Genomic DNA, 9,139 nt, shown 5'->3' with positions numbered 1-9,139 from the left:
TGTTGGCCCATCTTTGATGGCGTCTACTGCTCCTTCCAGCCTTTCCTGGGAGAAGGTTCTAGGTTCTGTCAGATCCCATCAACATGGTCTTTGTTGTAGACTTTGTCTGAAGTTCCATTCTTATCCAAGCGAGGCTGCTGCTACACTATTAATCCAACACCAAATGGAGTGTGTGTGTATTGTGTGTGTGTGTGTTTCTGCCTGTGTGTGTCTGTGTGCATATGTGTTGTGTGTGTCTGTGTATGTGTGCATGTGTATTTGTGTGTGTGTCTGTGTATGCATGTGTATGTGCATGTGTGCATATGTGTTTGTGTGTGTGTATGCATGTGTGTATGTGTGCATATGCAGTTATGTGCATGTGTGTCTGTGTGCATATACGTTTACATATGCGTGTGTGTCTGTGTGTGTGTGTGTATGTGTTTGGAGGCACTATGACTCTGCTTTGGACCTCAATATAAGCAGCACAGAAATGTCCGGGCTAGTGGTTCTGCTCTAAAGTCTCCTGACCATATCCAGAGGCATTTTGGGTTGGCACAACTTGGAAGGGTGCAACTGGCATGGAGTGACTACAGAGCAGGCTGCTGCTCTCGACTGACCTGTGTTTCCCAGGACAGCGCCCACCACCACCACCACCACCACCATCACCATCACAGGAATAAGAATGACCTGGCACAAATTGTCACTAGTGCCGAGGTGGACGAACTCTGCCATCACCTTAGCCTCAGGGAGCTCAGGTCTGAGAGAGGATGAAGAACGTACAAGGAAAGGGGTCTGGCAAATCACTGACGCTCAACCCAATGTGACCCTGATACTGTGCATTCTTCTTTATCCAGGCTGTTGGCATCAGTCACTGCTCCAAACCCCCAGGACTCCAATCGCCTCTTGTATTCAGTGGGGATGATCTATGTGCAGCCCTAATCGGTGCCTTACACATAGTAGGTCATGTGCAATGTGAGTGGAGTGCTGTAGTGCTCAGGTCTCAGAGGATGTGTGCCCCACGCCCTCATGTGTGCGGGCTCCTTGGACCCCCAGCAAGGTGTCTGCCTCAGTAACTGAGGAGGCTCACACTGTGGCCCCACGTGGCAAGAAGTTCAGAGACCAGTGTGCGTGGGTGCAGGAACAGGGAGACGGGTCCAGGCAAGAGGAGGAGGAGGAGGAGAAGGGGAAGGAGGAGGGAGAGGAGGAGGAGGAGGAGGAAGAGGGGGAGGAGGAAGAGGAGGAGGAGGAGGAGGAGGAAAAGGGGAAGGGGGGGAGGAGGAAGAAGAAGAGGAGGAGGAGGAGGAGGAGGAGGAGGGAGAGGGGGATGTGTGCCACGTCCCCACTTCATCTGCCCACAACCCAAAAAGGCCCCAGGAAAGTTCTGGTCAGGGCCAGCTCAAGAGCAAGGAGCCCTTTCTGCGTCCTGAGTCTATGCTGTGACCCTGAGCAACGGTTGTGGTCAAACAACTCAAGGCACCAAGGGAGATGTGGAATTTCCCTGGTAGGTTTCTAGCCTCCCATGTCAGAGACCAAGGTTCAAGTCCCCCCGCCTGGCCACCAAGCGAGGTTTGCATGTTAGGCTGCTGAATAGGGTTCAACGGAGCTTGCTGGCAAAGCTGGTCTATCTCCGAAACTCAGCCAGGGAGCAGGCGAGGGGCCGCAGGGGTCCAGTCCATGTCTGACAGTGGAGATGGCACAGGCCCCAGCAGCATTCAGCTTAGCTGTGCCTGGGGGTCTCCAGGAATCAGGGCCTACTCAAGAGCATCTAATGATGACAGGAAACCCTGGCTCATGTTTCCCTTCCAGGTCCCATGTGGGGCCCCTGGGCCAAGCGCAGAAGACCACTGGCAGGATCTCACAGCAGGGGAGTTTCTCCCGCCAAGGATCTGTGAGACTTCCCGAGGTGGGTTCTCCACACCCTCTGCCAGGTCCCTTACAGGGGCCCTCTGGGTTCATTGTGGGCTGGGCAAATAGGCAGGCATCGTGCAGAAAGATACCCCTTGAATCCAAAGGCTTCTTTCTTGAAGTCATTGCCCAGGGGTGTAGTTCAAGCAGCACCCCAGTGTCCCCTTATGAACGTGTGAAATATCTATTTCTGGGCCTCCAGGTGGCCCAGATGGTGTGGTTAAGCCAGAGGGGGTGTTTCCATAAGGCAGCACTCGGCTCCTGATGGAAACCGCACGGAACGATTTCTCCCCCAAATGCCTTTCGTTGTTTGGGGGGAGGGGGTACAGTCTGGGCGTGCTTCAAGCCCCACCTCCCGGAAGCAGAAGACTCCTGCACCCATAGCCTTGGAGAGACCTCTCCCTGGGTCAAAATTAAGTCTGTCGGGGACATTGTAGCCAGCGTGTGTTTGACCATCGGGTACCATGTGTGCCATTAGAAATAAAAGAAAAATCAATAGGGTTTCATTAAAGCAGCAGGCAATCAGGGCCCAGCCCCGGCTTAATTACAGTTTCAGTAGCATTTGCTTTAATTGGAAAGAATAAAAGAAGTGAAGTGGAGTGAATGAAGAAATTAGCATATCTATCCCTGCTGTCACTTGGTACGTGGCCTTAAAACACTGGCCGCTCTCTGCTATCTCCGTGCAGAACCTGACAAAAGCCCTGCACACCGGCAATTAGCGAATCCTCCCACAGAACCTTTGTGAGATTCTAATTAAAGTCTTTCTAATCTTTGGGAGGCATTTGTTCTTAATCTGCTAGCTGGGCAATGGGTAAGCTGGACAATGAATGAATAGCCTGCCGGACAATGAGCACGGAAGCCTGAAGAATTGCCGCCTCTGAATGACGGTGTGGGTGAAGAATAGCAAAGGCACCGTCAACGGCCAGCGGCTCCTTAGAAGCGAGGATGATGAGACCTCGTCATCGCGCGTGCGCTTTAGACATGACATCGTGAGGACCCAGTGCCGGGAAAAGGGCACTGTGCTGGGTGGAGGGTCGTGCAAGAGGAGGCCCCTCCATGAGCTGGGCGGATGGTGAGGAGGATCCAGGACCGTCTGTGTGGCATCCTCTCGTCTGAGGGGTCACGATGGGCCGGATCCAACAGGACAGGCTCTTAACAACCACGTGCTAGGCGGGCTTTTCTTCTTCTTTTACTATTAGTTTTAAATCATTTTCTTGGGGGCTCATACAGCTCCTAGCACAATGTATGCATGTGTCCATTGTGCCAAGCACCCATATACAGTGGTTGAAACACCATCTTACATTATCGGGGGGAAGCGAGGGAGGGAGGGAGGGGATGGGATCATCAATTGATGGACTTTTCCACCTGGCTTTCAGCAATGCCACCTTGGCAAGCTGGGGCTGGGAACGGCACTCGTCCTGCGGCACCTGCAGATTTCAGGTCGTCCTGAGGGCTGCCTAGGGCAGCCCAGCCGAGTTGAGAAGAAGCCAGTTCTTGCATCGCTGACAGGTCCCATGGACAACGACTGCCAGCTGGATTTCTTTCTGCTGACTGGCCTGCCCAACAGGAGCCCGGCCCCTGGGCATCGACGAGTCCAAATGCCCCAGGATGCAGATGGGAAAACGGAGGCCAGGACTAACCCATTGAGCCTGTTGCCATCACGTCCAGTCTGTCTCAGGACACAGCAGAACTGCGCCCACAGGGTCTCCAAGCCTGAACGTTTTAGCTGAGGCAGACAGCAGAACTCCTCCCCCTGCACACCAGGACTCCCTGAGCCCCACCCCCCCCCCCCCCCCCAGGCACAGACACGGCCAGGGCCTTTTCTGAGGCCTGCTCTTTGGCAGCGGCCAAGTTTCTCTCCATCTCTACTATGATTCACTGCCAGTGAGTCGATGCTTACCCTCAGCAACCCTACAGGACAGGGTAGCATGGCCCCCGTGGGTTTCCAAGACTGTCATTCTTTATGGGAGTAGAAAGCTTCCCTTTCTCCCGAGGAGCGGCTGATGGTTTTGAAGAGCTCAACTCGTAACCACCACGCCACCAGGACTCCTACTTACCCATAAATACTGCATCCGGGGAGTCCTTACTGGGGAAGAAAGCACTGTACACGTAGGAGAGTCGAGCCTCGCGGACCAGGTAGCCCAGGCGATGTGGCCACATGCCTCTCTAGCACACTGTGTTCAATACTAAGGGCTTTTGGGGGTGTCCACTGGGTGAAGAGTAGTCAGTGGGTATGAGATGGGTTAGGACGACCAATTAAAGGTTTCCAGGATCCGCAGGAGCAGCAGCTACCAGAGGCAGGGCCTAGCGCCTGGGAGCGTGGATTCTGGGAAGAAATGCCCAGCCCTGGGCATGACTGGCCTGGCTCCTACTCCGAGCCTTCCTGTCTCCCGGGCACCATCCTGTGTCTGTTTTTCTGCCTTCCCACGGCGGGCCTCTTATTCTTCCCATGGCAGGCCTCTTATTCCGACTTTATCGATGCAAAGACAGAGGCAGGAAGAGGCTAAGTCACAGGCATATCTGAACTTACTGCCCTTGGCTTCTCAGGTGCGGGATCTTCCTAGAGACTGAAGGTCGGTGCCAAACCTGCGTCGAGCAAGTCTCTGGGTGCCGTTTCTCCAAGAGCGTGTACTCCTTCCCTGTCTCTGTGCGGAGTTTTGGTCATTCTCCCGGGACGGCACGCTCCCCACCGGGACACTGTGTGTTGGGTAGACGACCCAAACCGAACTCTCCGCCACCTATAGTGCAAGGCGACGGTCCCCATGCACTTCAGAGACTGCAACTCTACAGCAGTACAAAGCCTCATCCCTCGCCCACAAAACGGGCAGGAGTTTCAAACTGCTGACCTGGTGAGTCGTAGCCCAACGTTTAACCACAATGCCACCATGGCTCCCCAGAGACCATGCACCCAGCTCACTTCATGACAGTGTTCCCCAGGGGCAATATTTCCGAGGTCTGCCGCTCTTTGCCTGTCACCAAATACGTCAGAAATTGGGATTGGGACCCAAGAGACGTTTTCTACCAGGCCTCAGGGTCCGGCCAAGGCCATGGGCCGACTCTAGGTAGAAAAGCAGAGGGCCTGCAGCCACCACCACAAGCCTGTCCTCCACCCGGGCAGAAATGGCTGAAGAGCCCGGCCGGCGTGGCCCCGGGCCCATAGCAGGTGCTTTCTTACTGGTCACTGAAGGCAAGTCCTGACACAGCGGCCCATTGTGCAGGTGAGGAGGAGGGCCCGTCCGGCTGCCTCCGAGGTCAGGGGGAGACTTCCGAGGTCATCTGAGAGACGTCCATGCAGAAAATTACAGGGAGGCCATGACTCATTGTCCCCTCATAAAGTGGTCACCTGGCAGCATGCTTGGCTGTTCAGGGGAGTTTGACGGGCACTGTACTGGGTCCCTCTTGGGGCCAGCTTGCCCTGTAGGTGAGAGAGGCAGGCAGACACCTCACCTCCCAGAGCCTCGCTGCCTGGGGGAGGTGGGGGTGCTGAGAGCCAGGCCTCCCCCAGTGTAGCATCAGAACCCCACAGGCAGAAGGGTGTGGCCAGGGAAGGACACGCCTTCCAGGATCCCTGGGCCCTGGTTGGGTCAGCACCAGAAGAGCTAGGAGTCTGTCCTCTGGCTGGTCTGCCCTCAGCATGAGAAAGGAGCTGGGAGTTTTGAGCACTAGCTCCTGGCTAGGGGACAGGCAAGTCCCTGCCTCCAAAGACTAAACCAATTGTGGGTGGGGCCAAAAGGTACTATCTCATTTCCCCAAAACTGACTCAAATGGCTGGCTCCAGGCCACATGGAGCAGCCCAATACATGGCACTGGAAGCTAGTGACCCTGGCATAGAGCCTGGGGGACCCTGAGGGGGTTGCAGAGAGCAGAGCCAAAGAGGGAACTGGGGGGGGCTGAGACTTCCGACGTGAGTAGCACCCTTTAGCCTCCTTCATCTTCAGACTCAGCCCTAGGCACCTGTGACCCATGATCCACACAGTCCAGCACCTCACTGCTCAGACCCATCACGCCCCCACCCCACCCCAGGAGGTCAGCAGTGGACCCCAGGAACAGGGAGGAGGCACTCAGAATCAGGAGCCAGGCTGAAAGGGGTCAGCTTCTCCATGGGGCATCCAGAGCCAGGGGCAGCCAGGGGGATAGTCACTCCCAACCAGGAAGCCCACAGCTCTCAGGACCCACACTGGTCCAGGCCTGTGTGTGTGGACCGGCTGCTCCGGAGCAGGGGGGTGCACCTCCATGGCGTCAGGAGGCTGCTATGACCACTGGCTCTTTTACAGCGGAGGCCCCGAGGCACAGACGGGAAGCAGCTCACCCAAGGACAGTCAGTATCTGAGCCTGGCTTCAAGTGTAGGCGGGCTCTGAGCCCCAACTCCCCCTGAGTGTCCCCACCATGCTAACCAGCCACCAGTGGCCTGGAATCGTGGTTTTGCAGGAATCCACTGACCCTTCATGGGCAAGCCTGAAGTCAAGGCTCTGCGGCCTGAGCACTGGGCCGGGCACAGAGACTCTCTGCACTGTCTGCCCCTTTGTCCAAACCTCGTTCAATGCTGGCTTTTTCCTTTGGGGGGAGGGCGATGGAGGGAGTCGTTTCCTCTAACACACCACAGCCCCAAAGCCCGATTCTACAAAAGCAGTTCAGTCCAGGGGTTCAGCACACAGTCGGAGTTTAAACCCCAGTCCTGTTGCATTGGGGCCCTAGGACCCACCCGTCGCGTAGTTCAGAGAATTCAAGGAGAGGACCCAGGTGCCCTGTTGGTAGCATGGCCCTTGCCAGGGTGGGTGGCTGGGATGGAAAGGGGCGCCTGTGGGGGGCGATATAAGCGTTGCAATCCCAATGAGGGCCTCAGAGCGACCAGCCCGCAGCTCTGCGTTCCCTGCAGCTGCGGGTGCTCTGGGCCACTAAAGGGCCCAGGAAAGAGAGCTGTATTCCCAGCCCTTGGGGGCTCTGACAGCAGAGAGGCTCCTGAAGGCACCAGGAGGACTGGCTGTTCCTTCCCACTCAGCACTGATGCACCACCTCCCGGAATGACCCCTCAGCCTTTCCCAAGACAGCGGGAGAGGGTCACCGAGAGGGGCCATCTCCTCACCAGTAGAATGCAGCCGCCACCATTAACTGGGACAAATCCCCCAAGCGCGGCCGGGCCAGGGGCGGTAATTAGAGGGGGGATATCCTTCAGGCAGCTTAGCTGCAGGAAAACCATTTTCATTGAAAATATACATTTGTAATTGTAAATGGAAAGATTACCTGTAATAGCCGTAACAGACCCATTTCCTAATCAGATGAGCGCGGCAGCGGATGCCTGAAGCGTCTGGGGCACGCGCACCGGCTCCTTACCGCCGGCTGCCAATTTGTTGCAGCGGCGAAAAGCGTGATTTAGTGTTTGTAGCATTACCATCTGTTGTCGTTATTACAGAAATTATATATAAACCAGTTAGTAAACACTTTGCCGCATTGTCTGTTGTTTTGATAATCACCCGTAATAACATCTAGCATCAATATGCTCTTTAAACCCGATTTGGGAGTTAATGGAATAAGAGGAGGCGGTCTGTACATGCACGGGGGTAATGTCATTAGGAATGTTTGTGAAGAACAAATTAAATCAGCTGTAAATTGTGCTCTCAAGTCAGCCAGAAAACCAGTCTTGTTCAGGAGAAGGGATTTCTATTTTAACCTCGTGCAGAAAATGCACTTACGCAGATTAAAATAAAATAGGGTCTCCGCCGACGGAGGGAAGTGGTAATTGCCAGGGCCGTAATGGCTTCCTGTTGACTGTGTCATGCAGTGGGCACGGCTATTTTAAAAGTTAACCGTCACTCGGGGTCATCCTTTCACTGATTCAGTCATTAAACCAGGCTAGACTTGTCACTAAATGGATGATTATTCAAATGCCGAGGCTGCTCCGCGGCTCCCGGGCCCTCCTCTGAACATGGGGGCTTTCAGGGATGGTTCTCATAAAATCAAGATGAGTTTGGATTCAAGTATGAGTCAAAAGTATTGCCAGGCTGGGGTCTGGCCCCTTTGAGATGGGAGGCAGCGCCCTGCCTGCTTCCTCGGGGGCTGACAGCGGCTGTGGAGGCCACTCAGCCTTGTGGCTTCGGATCCTCCTGACCAACAGGGCGCCGCGTGTAGATGAAGACATGCCATGTGAGGAAGGAGGCTGATAGGGCGGCGGTAGCACATGAGTCCCCCTTGCGTGGTGAGCCTGACCGTCTATGTTACAGCCCAGATCCATTATCCAGGTGCTGCTGCCAAGAGGCGGTGCTGAACCACTCGAATCCCGGATCTGGCTGCCGAGTCTCTGGTCTTCATGGAGAGCAGTGGTCCCTCCTCCCTCCTGCGTTCCTCCCGCGTGCAATCCGTGGGATGAGGGGACAGGTTTTCCTAATACTACCACGTTCCAAGGGAGGAGACTGAGGCTGAGAGAGGCCCCCCCACCCCCCCACTGGGGGCAGAACGAAGGGCCTAGAACTCTTCCACGGCACTCACACCGCATACGGATTCATCCTCAGTAATATAATGTGAATAATTCATTAGAGCTAACGACTGAAACCAAATCTTGTCCTTCGGACCTGAGTAGGAGAGTATGCTGGGTCAAGGAGTGGGGCCGTGAGAGAGAGAGGCTCCGGCAGGACGGGCACAAACGTAAGAACAACTGTGAGGCCGATTGAGCCTCCAGTGAATCCCTCTGACCAGACCCCAGGGATCTGACCAGCCCTGCTTGGTGCCAAGGGCACTGGAAAGTGGGGCAGGGCAGATGCAGGGAGGTTACAATGGGCCGCCTGACCACCTGAGCTGTCTTTGACCATTTTAAATTTGTTCTAGTACTTTCATATTTTCTACTTTCTTTTCTTTTTTTTAAAAGGGGAGAGCACAAACTCAGTCCCCCACTACCACAAATTATGCGGTCGAGTTTCCCCGCACTTGGGGAAATGGCAGGGGTCAACGCACCCGCAGTGCAATGGATGAGCCTCGCCCTGGGAAAACCACCTTCATGATCACGGTGTCTCCCCTGCCAGGTAAGTACTCTACTTTCTTTTCAATTGAGGTTTTTCGCTGCTTTACTTTTGTTGTTGTTCATTGTTGTTGTTGTTGCTATTGCTGTTTGCATGTTTTGCTGTATATGAAACCCAGGATGGGTAAATCTATTCATCTTAATATTACAGGGGAAAATTCAGTTTAATTCAGTTTAGCATCACAGAAATATTTCAACGGCCCCTGTGAGTTTCTATCAGTAAGTAATTCAGTTACTGTGAGACA

At 54.7% G+C, this 9,139-nt stretch overlaps 1 non-coding gene across 1 annotated transcript; it reads right to left on the bottom strand.

Annotated features, from left to right (window-relative positions):
• Positions 1–8,741: 8,741 nt before the first annotated feature.
• On the bottom strand, positions 8,742–8,906 carry LOC142430142 (U1 spliceosomal RNA). The gene has a single exon (XR_012780607.1). It is a non-coding gene; the product is annotated as a U1 spliceosomal RNA (small nuclear RNA).
• Between the last annotated feature and the right edge of the window lie 233 nt (positions 8,907–9,139).

The sequence above is a fragment of the Tenrec ecaudatus genome, chromosome 16 (assembly GCF_050624435.1).
Source record: "Tenrec ecaudatus isolate mTenEca1 chromosome 16, mTenEca1.hap1, whole genome shotgun sequence".
In the NCBI taxonomy this organism is placed as follows: domain Eukaryota; kingdom Metazoa; phylum Chordata; class Mammalia; order Afrosoricida; family Tenrecidae; genus Tenrec; species Tenrec ecaudatus.
Note: the sequence above shows the minus strand (reverse complement) of the source record. Positions and strands in the feature narration are given on the sequence as shown.